Raw genomic sequence first — 27,717 nt, 5'->3', positions numbered from 1 at the left:
AAAACACAATCATAAAATCATTCAAACGCACTATCATGTAAACAAGTTAACAAAATCAATAATTGGAATCACCTAATAACCTGTGACGACCACCACCACCATTAGCACCAGCATCAGAAACTTATAACGGTTCATCCTCTTTCTTCTCACCATCTCTTCAATTTATCAAATTTGAAAAACACCACAACTTAGTGAAAATCCTCCTCCAAACCTTCTCCAATACCACCACCTCTACCACAACCACCTCCTCATCCACCTCCAGAACCTACGCCTCCACCACCAATACCACCACAGATTCGTTAATCAAACTCAACATGTGTAGGACTCAAGCAAAATAAAAACACCAACGAATCAATAACTGTACCCATTGGAATTATGAGATTTCTAAACAAATCACAAATCCAACTTAAACAACAACAATCTAAATATACCTAGAATCAAAACTTGTTGATTCATCAAAAATGGTTATGTTCCAATCTGAATTGAACATCAAAACAGAAATCAAAAAACCTAATCAAACTAATAAGAAAATATAACTACTCAATGAGAAAAAATATTGAATCAAACCTTACCTGAAGTAGCTTCGAAACAACAAATTGGAATCAATTGATTGATTTGAATTCGTAGATTGATGATCAGTTGTTAAACCTAATTGAATCAAATCGATTACATGAGATGTCTTCGAATCAACTGAAAAATCAAGATTAAAGGACTCAAATCAAATCGATTGGATGATTGAGTTGTTAAATCGATTGAGAAGAAAGAAAACCCTAGAAAAATATATATAACTTTGATCTGAGATTCAATCTGAAAAGTAAAAATGAATGATTTGTTCATCGATTTGTACTCATTAGCAGAGATAGATATATAAAGCTAAAATCATACCTCTCTGTAATCGTTTTCTTCTGTTTGATTTGAAAACCCTAAAATTCTTCATAGTAGCAACGCGCGAGAGAGAGAGAAAATGAAAATGAAATGTAATAGTTAGTTAGTTTCATTGCATATAAATACTAAAGGGTAATCTTGGTATTATAAAAAACCATAATAATTAATTATGGACCAGATCTGAAGAAGATTTGATATTTTGGGCCTAGCAATATCATTTTCTGAAAGTATGGAGTTACGATCCATTTAGTGGGGCTTCTATATATTGAACCCATATAATAGGGGGTTCTAGTATTTTTCATAATTAAAAATCTAATGTTGACATGTAGGCCAACAACACGGGGCTATATATATATATATATATAGATATATATATATATGTAGGGTGTTCCTTTATATACCCCAGGAAACACTAACAGTGCCCCCATGGGTTAGTTATTTTAGTTACAATTCAGTTAACATGAAAATCATGAAAAAATTTAAAAATTTTGATACCCATACCCCCTCTGTAAAACCGAAATCTCTCTCTATATGTATATATATGCCTCAGGTGATTACCTGTCGAACTACTAAAATAAGAAAATAGTTACATGAAAAAGATTACTTTTATTAGTTAAGTCTCCTTCAGGTTGAGGATGTCTGAAATACAAAGAGACAGAAAATTTACATTGTTCTGTCGAGCAAATTCGGGGAAAGCATGTGCCAGAAAGTAGAAACTGAGTTTTTGCTTCTCTAAAGTCCGCTAATCTTGAATGTCTCTTACATCTCTATTATTGCATTGGTAACGTTAACATCACCTCAATTATATATTACGATCTCCAAGCATGATTCCCATATTAAGCCTTAGCTTCTGCTAACAAAGGAGATTCCCAATAAAAGTAGCAGTTTGGCACCCCAAGAATTTTCCATTTTCATCTTTCGAAATGACACCAGCAGCTCCTTTATTTGGGATAAGCATCAACATTAGTTCACATATTGGAGGATCCAATTTAGCTTTTCTATTGCAAAAATAAGCAGAGAAAATCTCCCATTTGAGAACACTATATATCCCAATCCTCATTATCCATCAATTCCCTATAACGCAAACTTGAAGTGAATTCGTTACCATACGGAGAATACATCCATTCTGTAATAATTGACCTTGGCTCCATGTATCTAGATCCTTGATTGAAGACTTTGAAGTCTATACTTGAATTACTGTACAGACTCTTTGACGTTGGACCTAAGAATAATAGATGTAACTAAGATTGTTCTTCACTATGCTTGAAAAGGTACAACTTGAATTAAAAGTATATTTGAAATTCAGGGTTGTAATGTATATGGGCTTTAATCGATCAACGAAAACATACAAGGGGTTTTTGTGATCAAATCAGAGTTTTGGATGTGGATGGCGTTTTAGTGAAGTTAGTGTGGTCGACGATTCATCTCGAGGAAATACTCCAAGAACCCTAGCGGGCGCAGTTAAGAAGATGGTGATATATCGGGGGTACAACGAAACAAATGTGTTGGTAGGAAAATTAGTTGAGAGAGGGGCATGACTAGTATTTCTGGTATATAAAGGAACACCCTACTTGTAAACAAGTGGTTTTTAGGCACCCGAAGCCACGATTTATAAAGGAGATACCAATCCTACAAGTGCTGATACCATTTCATTGATCCAACGATCAGGATCGGTAGGATTTTTTTATCCTATATGAAACGGTATCAGCACTTAGTAAAACTGGTATTCCTTATAAATCATGCCCGAAACCGTACAGACATATATGAATTATGAAATGTGCGGGTTCCATCCCTTTTGGGGAAAACAGGGAGTCTATATGGTTTTGAGGTAGTTTGAAAAGGCGGTCCGTCCAAAAATTTTAATATACGGTATAAACTTAGAAAGTGCAAGGAGTATTCCCCTTCGAAAGAAAGTGCACTACCAATTTGATCCTCCCTCACCACCTCCAAATACCTCCATCCTCTCCTTCCAATAAAAGCAATGTTTGGTAGTGAAGCCTACACGTACACCATTAGCGTGTGAACAAAATAGCATGTAAACGGCACCAAATGTATCATCTGCCTCTAAAAAAGCACTCAAAAATATCAGCGTCAAAACTTCCCCTGCTGAAGAAGCATAAGCTCTAACTCTACTGCAAACTACACTATTAGAGAATATATTATACTGCTTTACTTATTTTTATTAAGGAGAATATATTAGAGAATATATTATACTGCTTTACTTATTTTTATTAAGGAGAATATCTCCTGTCATAATTATTGTAATGAGGAGATTATCTCCGCCATAACTTTTGTATTCCCAAAAGGGATACTATTGTTTTATATAATAAGAATCCTGGTGAATAGAAATCACTAAGGAAGTTATCATCAAATCCAAGATGGTATCAGCCCCCCTACGATCCTATTTTCTCTAAACCATTAAAAATCAATGGCGAGGGAACAACTGAAGCTCACAGACATTGCTGAGGCATATAGTTCTATGCATCTACAACAACCCGATGATGCTTTCTACATGGATACCGGTGCTACGTCGCACCTCACTGCTGATCCAGGTAATCTACACAACGTTTTCAATTCTAGCAATGTACGATCTATCTTAGTTGGCAATGGAAATAGTATTCTAGTTACTGCATGTGGTACCAAGTTCATAACCCTTCCCTCTCGTACTCTTCAACTCAAAAATACCCTTGTTGTTCCCGATATTATCAAAAACTTAGTTTCCGTTCGTAAGTTCACCACTGATAATCGTGTGTCTGTTGAGTTTGATCCTTCTGGTTTTTCTGTGAAAGATCTGAGTTCGAGGAAAATTATCCTTCGATGTAATAGTTCCGGGGAGCTCTACCCGATCACCAACTCTGTCGTGCCACCACAAATATCATCCCAGTCTTCCCCCATTTCTCTTGCTGTCTTTTCGCCAGATATTTGGCATAGCCGCCTTGGTCATCCCGGCAAGGCTGTTTTAGATGTTCTTCGTACAAATAATTTTATTCATTGTAATAAGAATCAACATTCTAAACTTTGTCATTCATGTCAAGTTAGTAAACATGTTAGATTACCATTTTATGAATCAAATTCCATTACTTTTGGACCATTTGATATCATTCACAGTGATTTATGGACCTCTCCTTTACACATAGAGACCGGTTTTCGTTATTATCTTATATTACTGGATGATTTTACCAACTATCTTTGGGTTTATCCACTAAAGTTTAAATCCCAAGTTTATGAAAAGTTCTTGGAATTTCGTTCATTTGTTCAAACTCAATTTGAACGTCAAATTAAATGTTTTCAATGCGACATGGGCCGCGAATTTGACAATTCTTCCTTCCATACTTTTGCTCGTAACAATGGTCTTGTTTTTCGTTTCTCTTGCCCCCAAACTTCTTCCCAAAATGGCAAGGCTGAACACATGATTCGCCGTGTCAACGACATTACTCGCACTCTTATGTCTCACGCTTCCGTTCCCCCTAAATATTGGGTTTATTCTCTTCATATGGCTGTCTATATCCATAATATTCTACCCACCAAAGTCCTTCATAATCAATCACCTCACCTGTGTCTATTCTTTATCAACGCCAACCAACGTATGATCATCTTTGTACATTCGGTTGCCTTTGCTATCCAAATCTCTCCTACACAACTCCCCACAAACTCGCCCCTCGTTCCACTAGGTGTATTTTTCTTGGTTTTCCTCCTAACCACTGTGGATACCGCTGCTTAGATCTCACCACACACAAAATAATCCTGTCCCGTCATGTGACATTTGACGAGAGTGTTTTCCCATTTTCTACCCCTCCTCAAAAAAAAACCCCTGATGACGACGATGTGTCTCCTTCTTTTTTTAACTCCTCCCACAATAATCACCTCTCTTACCCATACTCTAGTACTGCTCCTAATGTACACCAATCATCTCCTATTCAGCCTACTCCACCTGACATCTACATCCCACCTCATCGTCGCAACACATTATCTACTCCTCCCATCCAAACGTCTTTCTTCCCTCCTGCCACTTCCGTCCCCACTAAGTCAGCAGGCCCCATCACCATTTATTCTTCCCCCAATACGTCAGTTCCCACTCCCACTCCCCAATGTCAGTTTCCACTCCCACCTCCATACCCGACTGAGTCAGCAGCTCCCCTCACCTCTTTTTCTTCTTCTTTTCCCGTTGCGTCAGATCCCACTCCAACCATTTCTGCACCATCCAATCATTGCGTACAGCATACTGACGTTAACCCCTCATCCCCACCAACCACTTCTTCCCCTACAACAACCACTGTCCCTACACCTTCTTGCATACCTCCAATCACTGATGTTCCTCCAGCTCCTTATCGCCCCACCACTCGCGCCTCCCGTGGCATCTTCCGCCCTGTCCATCGCCTTAATCTTCATGTCCAAACCCTTCGTCATATCTCTCCTCTCCCTTGTTCTCACTTGTATGCTCTTAGAGACATAAACTTGAATGCTGCCATGAAAGATGAGTACAATGCTATGTTGAAAACTAATACTTGGGAACTGGTACCACGACCACGTGACGCTCATGTTATTCGTTCCATGTGGCTCTTTGCAGCGATACAAGGCTCGTCTAGTTGCTAATGGTAAATCTCAGCAGGTTGGGGTTGACTGTTTTGAAACGTTTAGTCCGGTTGTCAAACCAGCTACTATTCGTACCGTTCTTACTATTGCTACTTCGCGTTCTTGGCCCATACATCATCTAGATGTCAAGAATGCGTTCTTCATGGTGACTTGACCGGGACAGTATATATGCATCAGCCTCCGGGGTTTGTTGATCCTGATCACCCTGATTACGTATGTCGCATCATTTTTTGGGTATTACTGTTACTCGTTCATCCTCAAGGCTATTTTTGTCTTAGTCGTTATATGCTCAGGACATCATTGCACGTGCGTCCATGACAAAAAATGCAATCCAGTGGCTACTCCAGTCGACACCGATGCCAAGATCAGTGCTACCTCTGGCCTTGCTCTCACGGACCCCAATTTGTATAGAATCCTAGCCGGTGCTTTGCAGTACCTCACTTTCACACGGCCAGATATATCCTATGCAGTCCAGCAGGTATGTTTATTCATGCATGATCCTCGATAGCCTCACATGCAGGCCCTTAAGAGGATTATTCGCTATCTTCATGACACAATTGATCACGGATTATTTCTCTAGGTCTCCGCTATCTCTGGCTTAACAGCATACTCTGATGCTGATTGGGAGGGTTGTCCTGATTCACGTCGTTCAACTTCTGGATTTTGTGTATTTCTTGGAGACAACCTCATCTCCTGGTCATCAAAACGTCAAGCAACAATTTCTCGATCCAGTGCTGAAGCAGAATACCGAGGGGTAGCAAACGTTGTTGCTGAAACAACATGGATTCACAACCTTCTTCTAGAGCTCCATCTACCTTTACGACGTGCTACTATCGTGTATTGTGATAATGTAAGTGCGATATATATGTCTGGAGATCCTGTTCAATATCAGCGCACTAAACATGTGGAGATTGACGTACACTTTGTTCGTGAACGCGTTCATATTGGTGATATTCATGTCTTGCACGTCCCGTATGAAAACCAGTATGCTGACATCTTCACCAAGGGCCTTCCACGACAGCTATTTGTTCGTTTTCGTTCTAGTCTTAGCGTTTGCTCCTCTCCCGCTCAGACTAAGGGGGTGTATTAGAGAATATATTATACTGCTTTACTTATTTTTATTAAGGAGAATATTTCCTGTCATAATTATTGTAATGAGGAGATTATCTCCGCCATAACTTTTGTATTCCCAAAAGGGATACTATTGTTTTATATAATAAGAAACTTGGTGAATAGAAATCACTAAGGAAGTTATCATCAAATCCAAGATACACAATTGGCCATCACAAATAACATACAAAATCTGGTCATTGAAGGAAATAACCAATCAATCATTAGGCGCTTACAAGGAAAAAAAATCAACAATCCGATGGCAAAGTCTGGCAATATCGAAGGTCAAAAAACAACAGCAAACTTAACACACTTTTTAGGTTTCGATTTCGTCGACAGAAAAGCCAACATAGTAGTTGATCTTTTAGCAAAGAAAGGGAGGAAGAACAATAGACCAAATTCTTGGATAGACCCTGTTTTTAATTCCTTCAATGGCTTTTGATACAGCAGAAAAGCTTATGAATTATGTAATCTTAGTAACTCGACTGTAAACTTTTCAGAAGGAACTAATCTCAGGAATCCAATCATCAGAAGAACCATTCATCTTGGATTTGTTACAGACGAGATTGAATCAACCGATTAGTTTTCCTCTCTATCAATCTATTTATCTTCAAAAAAAAATGCACTTGATCTTCACTTTGATTTCCATCGATGGGACACTACCCATAGCCCATACTTAAAAAATAGAAATGCAAGTTTGCGAAATTCATGTTTAAAGCGAAAGAGGATTTCTAAGGGAATTTTCAATATAAAATTAGCAATGGTTCATATTCATCATATTAAGATGATTGCTTTGTTAGGCTTAGTCTCACGGTGATATTGAATCAACTCCGTGGCGTCAAATGGTTTTGCGCTGCAAATTGCAACACTATATACACAACTTCATTTTCAAAGAACATCGAGATAGACAGAGAGATAGAGATAGATAGATATATACAAAGAGAGGTAAGTGAGGTAGTAGAAGACTAGAAGTGACGATCCAGATACTGAATGAAGCCCTAGGTAGATGGAACCAACCACCACGTGGAGATTACCCCTTAACCCCATGTGTTCTTTCTTGCTGCATACACGCGACAAGCTGCCAGTCCTGCAATAGCAACAGCTGCCCCAACTATATTTTGTTGGGGTGAAAGATTGAGGTTAGCAACATTGTTAGACAGCAAAGTTGATACAATTCAAAGTGTAGTTTTCACCATAGATAGCCAAAAGACTGGTTCAGCCAGCACCAATCTTAACACACATGGAAGTCGAGGTAATCAACGCGTGCATAGCGGTAAATTACTACTACCTCCGTTTCAAAAAAAAAAAAAGGTCGATTGCATGTGTAAATTTACACATGAAACCAGCCTATTTATTTTGGAAGGGAGGTAATAAATTATTAACAGTCTAAGCTTTGTCTATGTTTTTGTTTTTCTATTTTCCCCCTTCAATATCAATATTTCCTTTCCTGTTGGTATGTATTTTTGTTATATTGCTATTATTATGAAGAAAATAACTCAAGAAGCTCAAATAAAATAAAATGCTTGAGAGACCCACCTGAAACAAACATTAGGGAGCGGTTAACAAACTGGCGGTACTGCTTTTTTCGATTTCGACGAGCTTCAGTTTCAGGTATGCTCAGATGGGGGTGCTCCGCAGCACTGATAATCCTACGAAAAACATTACTTAGATCTCCTAACTGCATACTAACAGGTATAGGTGCCTCTATTCCCATATCCTGACTGACCTACAAGAGTCATAAAAGTGCAGCAGACGTAATTAGCATACTTCAATGAAGAAAACAAAGTTTAAAGAGAGCAAGAGAGAGAGAGAGAAAGATATTGCACCCTGGTTGATTTTTGTATGGACAGTGGAAAAGGATCAAGATCATCTTTAGCGGCAATGATGAGGCAAGGCACCTCAAAACCGGTGTCTTCACCATGAGTAGCAACATCCACCAACAATTCTGTTGCTCTTTTCCATGACTTCTCATCAGAACTGCGGGCAGAAGTTTTACAGTTATCAATTGCGATTAATAAAAGGATAAAAAGTTTGTTTCCATTGTAATGCATACTCTATACACACTCTCAGATCCTAAACCAGTTACAAGTCGATACCTGTCATGGACAAAAATTGCTACATCAAAGTCTGCCAAGGACTTTTTGCTGGATAACAAACGCCTGACACCGTCTTCCGGTATTTCTCGTAATATTAGGGTCTTCTTGTTTCCCTTTGAAAACAAAATCAGATGATAACTTCAGACTAAAAATTGAATCGCCAAAATTTTCTTGGAAAAGAAAAATGAAGGAAAATCCACAGCTAGCAATGAAAGAAACAAATGTGAAGATAGCATTAAGAAATCCTATCAAAGGTTTCCATTGTATACAAATGAAGTGGTTTTCAGATAACAACTCTTTAGGAAGGGTATTTTCAAGTGCATGAGACATCACTTCAGTTTCAGATATAGCACATTCATAGGTTCAGGTCTCCAGATTTGGCAATTATATATACCTTCCTCTAAAGAGGTCAATATAGGTCTTCTTTGTCAAACACCCAGAAGACAGAAATGATATCCACCAAATTTTTTGGAAGAATGACTCAGTCGGAAAGCACAAGATATAATGTGCAAACTAAAAACTAATTTTTTACATTAAGATGTATACAGCTTCAACTCATATTTTGATAGGCATGAATTTGGTGTACAAGAAGAAAAGAGAGAGAAAGAGAAAGTTGGAGGGCTCACCCCAAGATGATTAACAGTGTTCGTAGCAAAGCATTATGTAGTGGTTGGAGAATAAGCCTCAGAAAAAAAAACAGCACAAATCATAATCTTTTTAATAAAAAGAACATAAGGAACATGCATCAGTATGATTCTACGACGTTTAACATATCGCTCTGTAAGTTTAGTTCATCAATAACTTCAACAAGTACCATACCTTCCAACAAAAGAGTTCAACAATGATGACTTCCCAGCACCTTTAGGTCCAAAGACGAAGCACTGGAAAACATTTCTATCTGATTGTTGCTTCTTGCGGTCTAACCTTCTTCGTCTGGTTATACGCAGGACAGAGGCAGTGCCTCCTTGGTATCCGATGTAAATCAAATTGGCTACACTCTTGACCGGATCTAACAATGTCATAAGGGCCCACTGCATCACATATATTGCATTTAAGGAAGTGAAATTCCAAACGAACACACAGCAGCGAGAGCACACTGGGAAAACTTAGAAGGAGGTGAAATTCCAAACAAACACACAGCAGGGAGAGCAAACTGGGAAAACTTAGAAGGAATAAAAGAATACACTCCAGCAAATGAAAATCTTTTATGTCTTTGAGAAAGCAAACAAAGCAAAAGTAGTGAACGCACACACCTGTGCCAAGAATCCATCAAAGGATAACCCTCCTAATGCAGTCTTCTCAGCAGATTCCTCATATGGAGCTTCACTCCATGGACTGTAATCCCGAATATAACAAGAATTCAGTTTCATATGAGACTGGACCACAATAAGAATAATCTCAGAAGTGTAGTCAATAAAATATATTTCAAATTAATTTGTTCTGTTTGCTTGTTCATGTGCAAATGTGCGGGTACAAAACTTTTTTAAGAAATTTAACTATTATCGTGTAATCATAACGATGCAGTATAATAATTAAAAAAACAGCTAGTTTTAAAAAATACCACCTTTCTGGTGCAGTTGAAAAAAGATCATCAAGTTCAGCAGGTAGTAATGCGCCATCCTAGTAGACAGAATCCCTATTGAGTTAGCATTTCAAGAAACAACTGAGCAGTAGCACGTAAATTTCTGAAGCTAGATATAAAATATGCAGCAACGCATAGCACAATAAATACAAATGAGGTGTTTACATCAATCCTTACTAAAACGGAAAATTGAATCATAATATAACACAAGGCACACAAGGCTGTGGCTGAAAGCATCAACCAAGCTGTATGTGTACACATGAGAAACATGAATATGGAACACAATGCACTCTCAAGTTACCAATGATCAATAAGTATTATTATTTCGTTTAGCAATCTGAATGGACTAACTCTAATATACTTTAATAGAGAATCAACTAGACAGTCAGACTCAATCTAGATTAAAGTATATCGAGGAGTTAATATCTCTATCTTGTTTTAATTTACTCTACCTAATATAAATCAGCGAGTCTTTAATCAAACACAAGGAAATAACTTGGATGATACCAAAGACCAATATCCAAGGATCAATCAATAATAATCAAACAACAAAAGGTTGGATTATTCTTATTAATGATCTAAACGCTCAACCTGTATTATTTCAATTATAAAGATAAAAAAATATAATGCGGAAATTGAAATAACACAGACACCAGAAATTTTGTTAATGAGGAAACCGCAAGTGGAGAAAAACCCCGGGACCTAGTCCAGATTGAACACACACTGTATTAAGCCGCTACAGACACTAGCATACTCCAAACTAACTTCAGACTGGACTATAGTTGAACCCCAATCAATCTCCCACTGATCCAAGGTACAGTTATGCTCCTACGCCTCTGATCCCAACAGGATATTGCGCACTTGGTTCCCTTAGCTGATCTCACCCACAACTAAGAGTTGCTACCATCCAAAATCGCAGGCTTTAACAATAAACAAATCTGTCTCACACAGAAAAGTCTATCAAAGGATCAATCTGTCTCCCACAGATAAACCATAAAGGTTTTATTCCGTCTTTTGATAATAATCAAGGTGAACAAGAACCAATTGATAATCCGGTCTTATATTCCCGAAGAACAACCTAGATTAATCAATCACCTTACAACAATCTTAATCGTATGGTAGCGAAAAAAGATGTTGTGGAATCACAAACGATGAGACGAAGGTGTTTGTGATTACTTTTTATATCTTTCCTATCGGAGATATCAAATCTCAAGCCAATCAATCTGATTGTACTCGTACGATAGAAGATGCAAGATAAGATCACACAACTACGATAAAAGTAGTATCGGTCTGGCTTCACAATCCCACTGACGTCTTTAAGTCGTTTAATTCGGTTTGAGAAAAGAAAACCAGAGGGTTAAAGGAGAATCGACTCTAGTATGCAAACTAGTATCACACGTAAGGTGTGGGGATTATTTTTGCACAATACTAGATGTCTCCTTTATATAGTCATTCAAATCAGGGTTTGCAATCAATGTTAGCTTAGTAACAAAGCATTCAATATTCACCGTTAGATGAAAACCTGATTTAGATTCAAGATAATATTTCTCAATCGTTAGATCGAAAACTTAGCTTGTTATACACACTTGACAATACACGCTTCTAAGTTTGTTAACCGTTCCCAAACGTATGCACTTGTTGGTTCAACAATAGTTAACCAAATGGTTAGCCATATGAGCATTTCATATCAACCATGTTCTTCTTCACCATAACCAGTTCAAATGACTTCAAATGAACTAGTTAGAGAGTTGTTTAATTGCAAGGAAATCCCATGTACTACACAAGACACAATTGAAGCAAAGATGATTTGATTCACTTGAATCGGTTCATGAACTTTATAACCACGATTTGCAAACTGCATTCCTTAGTCTTTATAAGTTTAAGTTCAGAAATCATCTTCAGATATATAACCTTCCCAAATTCGCAGACTAGGTTCGCGGACTTAAGTAACCGGATGGATTTTGCAAACTCCAGTAGAAATTCTCGCGATGAGAACTTCGCCGGTTCGCGGATTGGGTTCGCGAACTTGGCTCACGCAAGTATTTTGTCAACTCCATCAGAAATTCTCGGGTTTGAGAACTTCGGCAGTTCGCAGACTGAGTTCACGGACTTGGCACTTTCCATACTTCCGGTTTCTCTTGATCAACAAAGTTCTCAAACTTTGGTTCAAGAAATAGGACTTATACATAAATGTGTTTCCACAACAATATTTATGTCCACCATTGGTTATGTAATATAAACTCCCATTTCAATCATCGAAACATTCTTAGAGGACGTTATGTAGTTGTTACACCATTTATCGTCAAAGCAATTTTCAAGATGATTGAAACATATCATGACTTTCGTCACTAGGTAAAGATAAACTTGATCGAAGCGAAAAGCTTACCAACACTTATTTCGAGATACAGATAGGAGAGGTATACTCGGCTCGAAATACCAAATGTGTATAATCCAAGTATATATATATATATATATATAGCATACGACTTCTTGTCTCAAAGAGTATGAGATAGAGTAGATAGACTTTAGAGTGATAGATATGTTCAAGTCTTCACATACCTTTTTGTCGAGAAGTTCCACCGGTTCCTTGAGTAGTTATTTTTCTTGTATGATGAATCGCCATGAAGTCCTTGAGCTCAACTAAACTTTCTATCCAAGTCCGAGACTTAGCTATAATAGACTAGAAATCAAGACTTATAGTTTTGATCACTAACATTGACAAACATGCTTGAGATAGCAACGCATGCGAGTTCGACCGAGAAATGCTCTAACAATCCCCTTTTTTGTCAATTTTAGTGACAAAACTACCAATACATATGGAATAAAAAAAAAAAAAAAGAAACTTAAGTAGCTCCTATTCCACATGTCTAATCTTCAACATTCCTCGAAATCTTCGTCACTTTAAAGTACTCCAATGATCCCAAAGGTTGTAAGTTTAGCATCACCGTTGTTGAAGATCCGTAGCTATAACAATGAGAAAGCATCGGTCTCGATCATTGTTATACAGTGTCATAGTATTATTACATAGCGTCAAAGTTCAATTGTATCACAACTTCAACAATAATACTATGGTGATATGTATCACTCCCCCTTAGTCAATACTCCATCTCTCATGGAAACCACTCCCTCTTACATAATGATCCAAAAACCATATGTAATTGTAGTATGAGCTACATATTAATTCTCCTCCTTTTTATCAATAAAATTGGCAAAGGTACAAGAACGGGATCATAATGAAATTTCCGAAAGAGACATTTCATGACACAAGAAAGAAAAATACATACCAATTAATCTAGATACAATCATAAAGCCGAAGCTAAATGCATTCATCAAGGAGTTTAAAGATACAAGATAACCCCTCTAATATTCCACAGCCGCACTCCCCTCAAGATATGACCATTAAGCACAAGTTCAAAAGAAATCTCCCCCATTTGATGTCATTCCCGAAAGAACAACAAGAGCGACCTTAATTTCTAAAGAAAATAAGGATTTTATTGGACACCAAAAACCATGAGAATGATTTTCTATATCCAAAACACTCAATCAAATCAATCACAAGAAAACACATGATTAATTTAATTGGGATACGCAATCAAATTAAACACAAGAGGCGATCAATTTAATTGATTGTGCTCAACATAAGTAAACTTACGGAGACACGAAAATACTCAACTAGATTAATTACAAGAGAACCCATAATTAATCTAATTGGAATACACAACCAAACTAATCACAAAAGTAATCAATTTAATTGTCAATTGTTTTGATCTACATAAGAAGACTTACAGAACAAAAACTAAATAATCACACAAGATGATTAATTTAGTTCAATATGCTCGACATAACATATCTCACGGAACAACCAACAAAGCTAATCATAAAATAATCAAATCTTCGTTCCATCGTGCTCAACATAAGACACATTACGGAGCCTCACAGTAATACATAAAATATGGATCAATAAAGATCATTACTGTGGAATACACAAGGATTCATTCTATCTTCAATCACAATTTTCATGACGACATTAATGGACATAATCCTTGAAAACAAAAGATTTTAACCTATCTTCCATCAAGAGTTTGAAAATATAGGCTTAACTTTTGTATTTGTCAAAAGTCTATTCATCCTTTAATCAATAGGCGAATACCGATCATGAACGACTTTACTTTTGACAAAACATGGGACAACATAGTTCACGGACGTAAACACCAATATCCCATAACACGTTGCAATATAAAAAATAAAAAATATTAAATACTGCAAACCATCATCCTCCAAATATTTTTAGAATTTAAACCCAAAACCTAAAAAGAACAAGAAGATGAAAAAATAATAGCTATGTGTAGTCACAATCATTGCTATTCAAGCACTAGTTATTCTTCCAACTAAGCCAAAAAGAAGACATACTAGGCAAAAAATAACACAAGCTAAAAGAAAACAGACTCCATTGCTATTCTGAACACGAACTAAGATCATATGAACGATTCAGAGTCCTCATGAGACAACGGGTGTTTGAGCTTGTGAACAACAACATTCATTGCAGCATCAGAGAGGTGATTCTCTTTGCGAAGATCGTTGGTGTAAGACTTTATGAGACCAAGGTTAGCAGTAACCTTTTCCAACTCAGTTTTCAATGCATCAAGATTTTTCAGAGTAACAACGATCTCTTGTTTTGCTTCCCCAAAGTACTTATGAAAGTTATGAACAACTTCAGCAGAGATCATATCATCCTTTTCAGCATCCTCATGAACATAGACAAAGTAACATGAAGCACTAGAATGATCTTCATCTACAAGAGTTCTTTTCTTCTTGGACTCGACAACACAACCATTGTCAAGGAATCCTCTTACAAAACCACCATAGCAAGATGAAGAAGAAGATATTCTTGACAACCCAGAAAGTAACCTAGAGTATGCGTACGTGATTTTTGCAACTCAATAGGTTGGGTACTTAAAAGATTTCTTAGGGAAGGAATTCTAGGGTTTTCTTAAAAAGTTGACTCGTTTCAGAACACAGATATCCGTTCAAGTACAACAGGACCCCCAATATAAAGCCCAAAAGAAACTTTTGCAGTAAAAGATTCGAAAATAAAATCCATAACTCAGGAAAGAAATTTTGATCATGGATGAAGCAAGACACAAGACTCAACCGAGAACTTCCTAAAATAAAGAAACAAATTTAGACACAACAATAGCTTAAGCACAGCAAATAGTTTAGCTATAGGCGATAAGAAGATAGCTCAACTCAACAGATACAGATGCCAAAAGTATACCTGATTATTAACACTTCTTACTCAACAGGGTTTTTATGAGTAAGCTCTTCAAACCTTGTGATTAATTAGCACAAGTATGAGCCACGATCTCATCAAGAGATTTGTGTTTATGGTTAAGTCTCTTTTTCCTCCTGAATCTAGAGAGGGATCCCTTTTTGTGTGAGAAATTATCATAAAACTTACTGTCATCAAAATGTGAGACATTGTTTGAGTTCTTACCCGAAGAATTTTGGTTTGAGGAGGAAGACAACCTGTTGACGAATTCTTTATACCCTTTAATTATCTCTTTTAGATTATCTCTCATTTCATCAGTTGTTCTTCTTCCTTCTGAACTTCCTTTCTCATCAGGGGCGGCGTTATTTCCAGATACCATAACACGATCTTGCTTTAGACGATGTTTATTAAGACGTCTGTTTTGTTTTTGAGTGTTTGAGGAACTCACTGAATTGACTTTCCTGGTAACATACATAGGGTAGGTACGGAAACCAATTGGTTTAGTCATGCGAATGTCAGTTACACCTTTAAGAATTAAATCTAAGGTGTGTTGAAGTTGAAACATAGAGTTTTTCTTCAACCTAGAGGTTCCTTTTCGTTTAACAGAACTCTTTGTCTTACAGACAAGAAATATTTTCTAATCATCAGAATGATTAGATAGTAAATTCATAATATCATTGTTAGAAGATTTCTTCCCTCCATTTGTTGTGCAACATCCTTGAATGATGATGACTTCAGGCACATCCGTTTTACTAGAAGGAGCTTCCGTTTTTACTTCTGAGCATGACCCATCTTTAGTTGTGTCAGAAGTACTTGGCATATTGGATTGCTTTGGGAATCCTTGAATAGAGAGCTTACTCAAGAGATGTTCAATTTCCAGGGCATCCTTTTTGAGGCTAGCCTTAAGAGTCGTGCACGAAGTCTGATCTTCAGCATTACTTTTGGATTTGCAATCACTTACTACACCAAGAAGAGTATTGACATGGTGCTTCAACCGATTAAATCTATCATCTTGAATTCTAACAAGATTTAGAATCAATTCACTCTCTTCAGCTGAATCCCGTTCATTTCCAGAGAAGCTCTTTTTTGAAGGGTAATCGGGATCACACATGTCGATGTTAGTCTGTCTCGTTAGAACACAAGGTTCGTCTATATTCGAGATTGAAGAAACTTTTTCTTTAATATAATTTGACGAGATAGGACTTTTATTTCAGGCGACGCGTTTATCAGAGATAGTATCTTGTCCATAGAGTCATATCGCTACAAACACAGACTTGTAAGGTCTTGAACGTGTTTGCTTGCTCTGATACCAATTGAAAAAGCGTGAGTCTAATAAAACCACCCAATATTTTGTTTAGCAATATGTATGGACTAACTCCAATATACTTTAATAGAGAATCAACTAGATAGTTAGACTCAATTAAGATTAAAGTATATCGAGGAGTTAATATCTCTTTCTTGTTTTGATTTACTCTAGCTAATAGAAATCAGCGAGTCTTTAATCAAACACAAGGAAATAACTTGGATGGTACCAAAGACCAACATCCAAGAATCAATCAATTATAATCAAACAACCAAAGGTTGGATTATTCTTATTGGTGATCTAAACGCACAACCTGTATTATTTAAATTATAAAGATAAAACAATATAATACAGAAATTGAAATAACACAGACACCAGAAATTTTGTTAACGAGGAAACAGGCAAATGCAGAAAAATCCCGGGACCTAGTCCAGATTGAACACACACTGTATTAAGCCGCTACAGACACTAGCCTACTCCAAACTAACTTCGGACTGGACTATAGTTGAACCTCAATCAATCTCTCACTGATCCAAGGTACAGTTATGCTCATACGCCTCTAATCCCAGCAGGATACTGCGCACTTGATTCCCTTAGCTGATTTCACCCACAACTAAGAGTTGCTACGATCCAAAATCGCAGGCTTTGACAATAAACAAATCTGTCTCACACAGACAAGTCTATCAAAGGATCAATCTGTCTCCCACAGATAAACCCTAAAGGTTTTATTCTGTCTTTTGATAATAATCAAGGTGAACAGGAACCAATGGATAATCCGGTCTTATATTCCCGAAGAACAACATAGATTAATCAGTCAACTCACATCAATCTTAATCGTATGGTAGCGAAACAAGATGTTATGGAATCACAAACGATGAGACGAAGGTGTTTGTGATTACTTTTTATATCTTGCCTATCGGAGATATCAAATCTCAAGCCAATCAATCTGATTATACTCGTACGATAGAAGATGCAAGATCATATCACACAACTACGATAAAAGTAGTATCGGTTTGGCTTCACAATCCCAATGAAGTCTTTAAGTCGTTTAACCCGGTTTGAGAAAAGAAAACCAGAGGGTTAAAGGAAAATCGACTCTAGTATGCAACCTAGTATCACACGTAAGGTGTGGGTATTAGTTTTGCACAATATTAGATGTCTCCTTTATATAGTCTTTTAAATCATGGTTTGCAATCAATGTTATCTTAGGAACAAAGCATTCAATATTCACCATTAGATGAAAACCTGATTTAGATTCAAGCTAATATTTCTCAACCGTTAGATCGAAAACTTAGCTTGTTATACACACTTGACAATGCACGCTTCTAGGTTTGTTAACCGTACCCAAATGTATGTACTTGTTGGTTCAACAATAGTTAACCAAATGGTTAGCCATATGAGCATTTCATATCAACCATGTTCTTCTTCACCATAACAGTTCAAATTTCTTCAAATGAACTAGTTAGAGAGTTGTTCAATTGCAAGGAAATCTCATGTACTACACAAGACACAATTGAAGCAAAGATAATTTGATTCACTTGAATCGGTTCATGAACTTTATAGCCACGGTTTGCAAACTGCATTCCTTAGTCTTTATAAGTTTAAGTTCAGAAATCATCTTCAGATATATAACCTTCTCAAGTTCGTAGACTAGGTTCGCGGACTTAAGCAACCGGACAGAGTTTGCAAACTCCAGCAGAAATTCTCGGGATGAAAGCTTCGCCGGTTGGTAGGCTTAGAAACCTACGATTATAAACCGCAAGCGCACGACGTCTATAACGCAGACAATGGCAAATATGGGTCGATCCTACGGGGAGTCGGAATGGTGAGCTAAACTTCTAAGTTCTACTTCTACTAATTTAGATCAATCGGGGTTTGTCGATACGACTAGAAATTGATGATTATAGTAAAACAACAATATTAAAAGGCAAAATAATGATGAACTAAGGCTTTGAATCCACCACCTAAATGCATAGAAATTCCTGATTTGAAAACTTGTTCTCTCTTTTATCAAGGAACTATAGATGTTGTAGCCTCAAGCACCCTTGAAGTTGTGATAAATCACTCCCAAATATGTATGACTTAATCTTAGCTAATATCCCAATCCCTAGCATCACCTATCTTTTTAGGGCATAGATAATCACAGATTTGAACTAAATCTATTTATATAGGCTTGAACATCCAATAGAGAATTAACCTAACTACCAAGGATGCATCACATACAAGGTGAGAGTAATCTATTGTAATTTAGAGATTAAGACATGTTTATCAATATAATTCCATGAAGAACAAATAAAATCAAACCAAAAAAAATTCTAATTAAGAAGGGGTTTCATCTCTGCCCTAACAGATATTTTTAGAACATAATATAAAAACTGAAATTAAAACCTAAACTACTACTGCATGTTGCACCGGCTACTCCGGGCTTAATCTTCCATCTACAACTCCCTTCTCTATTTATGTAAAAGTTCTCCTCAATCATCAATCAATCCCCACAGTCAACAATTACAAGAACATAAATTAAGGATTTGATATGACTACTCACCACTGCACCGCCACCCTATTGTCTTCACAAATGGTATGTTGTCGCTGTAGCAAGGAACTGGTAATTAAGACATTCAGTTGTCAATTCCATCATTCTTGAAAACCAATTATCCGACCTCTTCAGTTCGTAGTAGGGTAGGGTGTGAATGGGTGAGATATGAGAAAAGAGGTTGTGAACAGTTGAGAGAGAGTGAGACAACCACTGCCATCAGTTATGTGTTGTTATTGATCGATGGATGAGAAATTAAATTCACCTCTTCACGTTTTCAGAATTGAATTGTATCTTTCAGACCTCTCTCTCTTGTCAGAAAACCTAGTTGTAGCTCAAGGAGAATAGCCAAACAAAATACAGACGGAGGAAAGAAGATACATAGGCTAGGCTGTGTTGAGTGTGAAACAGGGAAGATAAAATGGTCGGGGGTGATGGTGGCTTGGTAGACACAGTAGATAGAAGAGAGGTACTGTTATCGGGTAGGGAGTAACAAAGAAGATGAACTTAGGTTCTGCTCTTGGAAATGTGAACTGGTAAAGTTGTTAAAGGGCTTACTTGTGTGTTATGCATTAACACCAAGCTTAAATATATGAGATATTGAAAGCTTGACTTGTAAACCGTGAAAAGAAATGGATTAGTCCTTTGGCCCATTAATCATATACCCAACACCTGATTTTCTTACCGCTTCTCATCCACCATTCCACCATTTGATGTAATATTTCTACTTCCCCTAATAGCTCTGTCAACCCCACTATCTTTACTCTCCTGCAAATACAACCAAACTGAAATCATCAATATTTACAAGAAATAAGATTATTAATGCTCGGAGCTTCAAAATGCACAATTTGACTTAAAATAGGAGATTAAAGCACTTGAGGTGTGATAAAATATAACAAAGTGATCAGAAAATGTATTATTAGGCACCGATCACCGGTTCGCGGACTGGGTTCGCGAACTTGGCTCACGCAAGTAGTTTGTCAACTCCAGAAGAAATTCTCGGATTTGAGAACTCCGGCAGTTCGCGGACTGAGTTCACGGACTTGGCACTTGCCATACTTCCGGTTTCTCATGATCAATAAAGTTCGCAAACTTTGGTTCAAGGAATAGGACTTATACATAAATGTGTTTCCACAACAATGTTTCTAAACTCTCATTTCAATCATTGAAACATTCTTAGAGGAAGTTATATAGTTGTTACACCATTTCTCGTCAAAGAAATTTTCAAGATGATTGAAACATATCATGACTTTCGTCACTAGGTAAAGATAAACTTGATCGAAGCGAAAAGCTTACCAACACATATTTCGAGATATAGATAGGCGAGGTATACTCGGCTCGAAATACCAAATGTGTATAATCCAAGTCTATATACATATAGCATACGACTTCTTGTCTCAAAGAGTAAGAGATAGAGTAGATAGACTTTTGAGTGATAGATAGTCTTCACATACCTTTTTGTCGAGAAGTTCCACCAGTTCCTTGAGTAGTTCTTCTTCTTGTATGATGAATCGTCATGAAGTCCTTGAACTCAACTACATTTTCTATCCTAGTCCGAAACTTATCTATAATAGACTAGAAATCAAGACTTATAGTTTTGATCACTAACATTGACAAACATGCTTGAGATAGTAACGCATGCGAGTTCGACCAAACAATACTCTAACAATATTACAAGACGTTATCATGCACGTCGCTCTACTAGCCAATCACACGTTATATCGAGCTACTCTTTAAGTCAAGAATATACAACCTAAATCGATCAAATGGGTTAAGATTTCTTCGAAACTGCAACACATCACATAGGAACATCACGGAGAGATATACCTTAACCTTTGCTCTTAAATCTATTTTATACGTGTTAATCCACCGTTTGGTTTTCAATCTGCTTATAGTCTTTTGCATACACCCATATGAAATTTATGTTTGATTAACATCAATACTGATGTGGGTACAAGGCACCATCTACATATAAAGCGTGACTCTGTTATACAATGGAGTTTCCTTTCTTCGTTCCATCTTTGCATCTTTCACTGTTTGATTAATTACTTGATTTATTTTGTTTTATTTCCATCTAACGATTATATTAATTATGACCAACGACGCCTTCTTTTTTTATGGATGTTTTCGTGTCTTGGGTGCAATTAAACTCTTTTAGTTTAATCCTAAGACCGGACCATATGGAGCCGTTTAATCCTAAGACCGGACCATATGGAGCCTTGGTGACGGATTTTTCTAAGCAAGTTGCATTATCTTTCTCTAATTATTTTTATATAGAAAAAAATAATAAATAGTCATCGAAATTGGTATTGTCGCAATTTAATTACCTTTACGGTATATAATCACATGCATGGTTGAAAAATCTACGGCCAATTAAATTTGGTATTTTTGTCCGTTAGACAAGGATCATGTGATTTACTCCATATGGTTTCTATTTTTTTTTTTACAAGAAACCATTTGTCAGCCAAAGAGTGGATTTTCCATATGCGATGACTAATGCGACATTTTTTTTCCTTTTTTCCGATTCAATTTTAGTGTGGCGTATAGGCCAATCGGTATTGGTTTTTCTCCATCATTTTTATAAGATGAGAGAACATATAGATTGGTAAATTTTCTAAATTTTTTCCAATAATAGGTTGACTTTTCCCTATTCTGGAAGATTGATCGTTTCAAACAATTTTTTTACGATCAAATATGTATGGTTTTATCTAAAAGAAACCACTGGTTTCCATTTTCCTTTACATGAAACCATTCATCATATAGAAAGAGTGGATTCTATCTTTTCAAAGAAAAATAACGATAATGATTTCTTTATATTCTTAAAAAGAAACATATAATTCAGTCATAATTTATTTCATCTATATCGATCCCTAAATGATGAAATATCGTTATTAAGATGGTATAAGACAATCGTTAAATACCGATGAACGAGAATTTGCTGCATTCTTCAGATTTGTTCCACTTATAGTTGGATTACGGTCGGACATTAAAGATCAATGGCTGTGCACCCGGCATGTTAGCCAAAATTATTAGTCCTTGTAGTGACTATATTAATCTTAATTTAATTTTATTTTGATAAAGAAAATCCATAATTTTATTCCGAAAAATTTACTTTTTGGAGATTTATTTGCGTATTCTATATGTTTTTGGCTACCACCAGCAAAACCCATGATGGATGGTAAATATATAATGAGTATTCAAAAGTATATGTCTTCAAATTATTATAAGTATTTGTATTCGAATTAATCGGATAATACTTTACGAAACTTGTTTTCGTTTTATGAGATGAAAATATTTTCGCCACAATCAGGGGGGGACTATATAAAAGTTGGTGTTAATTAACTTCACTGTTATATCATTTTCTCTCCCATCATGACCAAATAAAAAAAAGGGCTGCTATTAACTAGATGTAAAATGTCTCATTTGCTTTTATATAAGTGTTTGCCTCTTTAAGAGGATAATCGAGTCACATCTCTTAAAATAAGTAGCGTTCCATGAGAGGCTACTGGTAGTGCTCCAATTGAGTGTACCAAAACACCATTCACATTCTCAAAATTAATATCTCACCCCTTCATGATGATGAGATCACAACGCCCGTGGGCGCTGGTACCATTAAATTTTGAATTTTTTAAAATATGCATATACTTGAGAATTGTGTGGGATCGTGGTAAATAAAAATGATTGTCGAATATTCATTTAAAGTAGCTACTGAAATAAATGATGGTGGTTTTGAACCCCTATGCGGAGGAGTATCGACATATGTGATTGGTTGACATATAATCTAAATTATGTTGGATTAATTTCTCGATTGACGAAATTTTGGATCCAAAACTTAAACACCTTAAAAATGCCAAGCCTATTAATTACAGGTTGGTGTAGTGATATTGCGTCGTTATACGAGAAATGTATTCGTTGTCAAAACGATTTAAGGGTTTCATTTTTGCTCAGACTCTAGGATTGATTCATTAATTGTTCTATTTATAGAATGCACTTGGCGTGGTAGTCGTTGAAGGGCTCATATTGCATTGGCACAAGAAATGTGGTCGAAGAACATATTGAATTTGTAATCTTTTTAGGATTCAAATTTTATTCAGGCAGCCAGCTTATTTGCTTACATAAGGTTTAACAATCCTTTATGTGTTTTTAGAAATTTGGTACACAAACACAAATCCGGATTAATTAGTTGATGATTTCAACGTTATAGGCCTCTTGAGGAGTCCTTAAAAACACTAAAATCCACGCTTTGGCGGCATAAATTATATTATTTTTCTTTCTTAAATATGCAGTTAGAATTATGCTAGCTTAAACTCGTCTTTGAGGTAGATTAGAGTTATGATTCTGATGCCCGTTTTCTGTAATACTCATATAGTTGAGTTAGCATCCATAAATCGTCAAAAGTTGTACTATTTTTCTTTCGTTTCAGGTTTTGTCCCACGTGGTTTTCCTGACAAGGTTTTAACGAGGCAACATCTTGTTGACATATTTAATTATTTTATTTTATTTAAAATGTTGGTATTTATGCTCTTTTTCCTTCGTCCAATTTGTTTTTTCCCCATTGGGTATTATTGGAAAGGTTTTTAGTGTGGCAATTTAACTCAATATGGTGGTCATCCAAGGAGGAATTGTATAATTTCGGTTATTTGGTGGATTCCCACCATTAACTAGGTCATTTTGTTAGGCCAAATCAACATAACAAGACCTTATTAATTTGGATGTCATTCCGATCCACATAAGGTATGACCAAAAATTCAGTTTTTCTCACTTATGGTAATTTATCTACATCTTGGCTTTATGTTGAAGAAACTACATCAACAACTTATGCAAATCATCTCGGAAAGCTAGCAATCCATGACACAAGTTCTCAATGTGTTGAAGAAGAATATAGACTCCGCAAAGTATTAATCGAAGACAATACTGCTTGTGCAACACAAAAGAAGACTTCATCAACTATCCGACATCTTCATGAAAGCACAATAGTCTTCTGCATTCAAGAATTTCGTTCTTAAAATTGGAAAGTCTCTACTCGAAGATTTGCACGCCAAGATTTGACCGAAGTATTTATCAGGGGGAGTGCCATCATCAAATTAAGGTGCATTCACCGGACTTTAGCGCGTTGTACTCTTTTCTTTAGTCAAGGTTTTGTCTCACTGGGTTTTTCCTTGTCAAGGTTTTAATGAGGCAACATTTGTGTGTCCAACACTATATCGAGTCTTTACATGTTTATGCAATTTCAGGTTTTTCTCATTTGAGTTTTCCTGGTATATTTGTAATGACTTAGCCACAGTAGTCATCAGGGGAGTGTCATAAACCAAGTTTATTTACTAAGATACCCATCATGTCTAAGTTTAGGGTTTATATATCTTGGACACCAAGTCTTCTATCTTTATAAATAGAGGCTTAAACATTGTATTTTATACACATAATGAACAAGAATCTCTCTTCTTCTTCCCCTCTACTTTGTGTCTTCTTCTTCTCTTACTATATATTACAAGAATCACTAATTATGTCCCTTTTTTATCTATAAGCCCATCGGGGGCCCATCAACAATTTAGGGACTTCCAAATATACCCCATTTCTGCTTCTTCTTATCTTCTTTATTTCTCATCCGGAGAAAAACGATCGAGCTCACCACCATCTTCATCTCCGTCGCCACCACCATCTTCATCGTTGTCATCACCACCACCATCTTGATCGCCTCCACTACAACCAGCACCACCACCTCCGTTACCTCGGCCACCACTATCAACAGATTTTTTAAGGTCAATATGTTCTGTTGCTGTTAAATTTAAACTGAGAGATTGAAGAACGAAAGGTGAAACTAGGGTTCCTGAGATGAAATTAAGATTGGGATCGAGTTAGATTATCAAATAATCATCACCATCTCGAGTTCCTCCATCAAAACCAGCACCACCACCTATGTTACCTCCGCAACCACTATCAACAAATCTATTAAGGTTAATATGTTCTGCTGTTGTAAAATATAAACTGAGAGATTGAAGAACGGAATGTGAAATTAGGGTTCCTAAGATGAAATTAAGATTGATATCGAGTTAGATCAGCAAAGAAGATGAAGTTTCTGTTTGATTTGGGTTACAGTTGGTGATGGGAACTATGGGTGCTATTTTAATGGAGGTTTGAATCTGTGTTCGAGATTGAGTTCAATATGTTGATGGTGTTCCAGGTATAGCAATTTTCGTTTTAGTAACCTATTTACTTCAGTTTTTATTGGATCAACTACTGTTATTGATCCCGTCTATTGGATCAACTCCTATTGTTGACCCAATTTTTATTGGATCAAATACTGTTGTTGATCCCCTAAATGGGATCAACTATTGTTGTTGACGCCTTTTTTTAGGTTGGTGGTAATGACAGTATTATAATTGTATTTTTGTTGGATGTTTTTGATGGTGGTGGAAAGTATAGTTGTAATGGTGGTTATTTGTGTTTTGCGGCAGTGGTGGTGGATGTTAGAGCAGTGATAAATGTTGCTTTAAATGGTGTTTATGTTTTTATGGGATTAATTGTTGTTTTTGATCCATTTTATGGGATCAACTCCTGTTGTTGACCCAATTTTTTATGGGATCAACTATGGTTGTTGATCTATCTATGGGATCAACTCCTGTTGTTGACCCAATTATTTATGGGATCAACTCCTGTTGTTGACCCAATTATTTATGGGATCAACTACTGTTGTTGATCCTTTCAACTCCTATTGTTGACAATATTTCCTTGGATAAGTATAATCATGCTTGTAGTTTAAATCATGCTTTGTAGTTTAAATCATGTAAAATTCTTCCAATGTTGAACTAGTGGTGCAATGGTAGCATGACTGACTCCATGTCAGATGATGCGTGTTCGACTCACACCAAGTTCACTCTATTTACATGGATCAAATTTTATTGTTGATCCACTAAATTGGATCAACTTCTACTGTTGATCCTTTATTTTTGGATCAACTATCATTGTTGATCCCCTAAATTTGATCAACTTCTACTGTTGGTTCTATTTTTATTTGAATCAACTACTGTTGTTGATACAAAAATATCTGAACCAATGGTGGCGGCGGCGGCGAACTAGTGGTGGTGGCGGAAACGGACTAATGGTGGTGGAGGACTGTTGGTGGTATAATGGTGGTCGTTAAGGAGTGATGGTGAAATATTAGTGGTGGTGGCGGTTGGTAGGTGGTGGTTGTTGAACAATGGTGGTGGAATGGTAGTTGAATGTTGGTGGTGGTGGTGCTAGTGGTGGTGGTGAAGTGGTAGAGGAAGAAATTTGTTTCATTTTGAAATAAAGAAAAATATTATATGGGTAAGGGTATTAAGGTAATCTAATTTTAGATGGATAAGGTTATTAAAAAATAGGGACAAATTTATTGTTGTATAATGATATATTTATTGGATGTCAAAAGTAGGGACATATAAATAATGTACCCAAGTTCAAAAACATCGTCAATCATTTTCACTTATGACACTTCTACCCTTCCATTAACTGATTAACCTAATCCAAAAAAAAAAAATTTGAAACAATAAATGAAAAAAAAAAACTGAAAATCATTAAACTACCCCCCATCCCACCCCATATTCCTCCTTCTCCTCCTCCTTCTTCGTCTTCCCTAGCTCCCCCGTTTCTATTTTCCTTCTTATTCTTCCGTTTTTCTTCGTTTATCAAGGACTAATCGTCGATTCATAAAAAATTCGTCTTCGATTAAACTCATTTTATAAAAGCATGAAAACAAAGGAAAAATTTGGTTACTCTTCGTCGAATCAGCCTCCTCTTGAAGCAAAGAAACCTACTTCAACAAATGAAGTATAAAGTGAAGATGAAGAGGAATTGAATGAAGGAGATGCACCAGCCTCCCATACTCCTGAGATGACATCAATAAGGTATGAATTGAAATACCCACTCTTTATTTAAGCTTTTTATCGAATTTCAGTTGGTTTCGAAGATATTAGGTCTCAAAAAACAGTTTCAGAAAGTGTTTACGACTGGGAGTTCTTGACTTCCCAGCCGTAACTATGTCTCACGGTTGGTATTTATTGGTTTCCCAGCCGTTTATATGCATCACGGTTGGGAGATCTAAGAACTCCTAACCGTTTATATGTATCACGGTTGGGATGATTTAGAACTCCCAACCATAAAATAGTCGATGCGTACGAGATAGATAAATCCCACCCTCAACAAGTTATTTACGACTGGGACTTTCCTAGCAGTATATTTCTTTGTGTTCAAATTATGTTTCAGCGGTAGTGGTTACGTCTTGGTTTTTCTGTCCATAATTGATTTTCCGAACCGTATATGTTAGTTACCTATCCGATTTGATACGACGGCTAGGTTTACCTATCCGTA

General features: G+C 36.5%; 1 pseudogene; it reads right to left on the bottom strand.

Moving 5' to 3' along the window:
* Window positions 1–7,417: 7,417 nt before the first annotated feature.
* LOC113351545 lies at window positions 7,418–22,358 on the bottom strand (annotated as a pseudogene).
* Between the last annotated feature and the right edge of the window lie 5,359 nt (window positions 22,359–27,717).

Source organism: Papaver somniferum, chromosome 2 (genome assembly GCF_003573695.1).
Source record: "Papaver somniferum cultivar HN1 chromosome 2, ASM357369v1, whole genome shotgun sequence".
In the NCBI taxonomy this organism is placed as follows: Eukaryota; Viridiplantae; Streptophyta; class Magnoliopsida; order Ranunculales; family Papaveraceae; genus Papaver; species Papaver somniferum.
The sequence above is the reverse complement of the archived record's forward strand: the minus strand, read 5'-3'. Positions and strand labels throughout refer to the sequence as shown.